A 632-nucleotide genomic window follows, 5' to 3' on the forward strand; every position below is an offset into this window, starting at 1 on the left:
CATCACCATTATAACATAACCGTCATCATGTCATCACTATAACATGTCATCATTTATCACCATTATAACATAACCGTTACATTATTTATCGCCTTCTTATATTTGTGTATGTCTGATTTATTGCTTTCATGCCTATATAATAGTATAAGTACCAGGTTTTAACCTGTACTATTGTTTGGGGACATAGGCAAGGTTTATAAATACAGATAAGTGTTGTTCATTCATTTTTTAGGCTGAAGCCAAGTACGCACACTATTATATAAAGGCATATAAGAACAATAAAGCAGACACACACAATACAAAAATATATTCTTGAGAAAGACAAAAAAAATAATGGTATACGAATGTGAGCTGGCCCCGCCCCCCGGCGTGACGTCATAACGCAGGAGCCAATCAGCGAGCAGCGGGAGCGGCGGCGACACGTAGATTCTCAAAATCTTTGCATTAAAACAGCCTGTAATCCGCCATCAGATTGTTGGGGTGTTTGATGCTATTGTATATTTCCCTCACACCAATGTAGATTTATAGAGGCTACTTGATATTTTTGTTTGTTTTACGGGAGAGGAGAAAATTGAGGAGGAAAAGAACTTTCTCCCAGGCAGAGAGCATTGACACACATTTCGCGGACGGGC

This window comes from Eriocheir sinensis, unplaced genomic scaffold, assembly GCF_024679095.1.
Source record: "Eriocheir sinensis breed Jianghai 21 unplaced genomic scaffold, ASM2467909v1 Scaffold14, whole genome shotgun sequence".
In the NCBI taxonomy this organism is placed as follows: Eukaryota; Metazoa; Arthropoda; class Malacostraca; order Decapoda; family Varunidae; genus Eriocheir; species Eriocheir sinensis.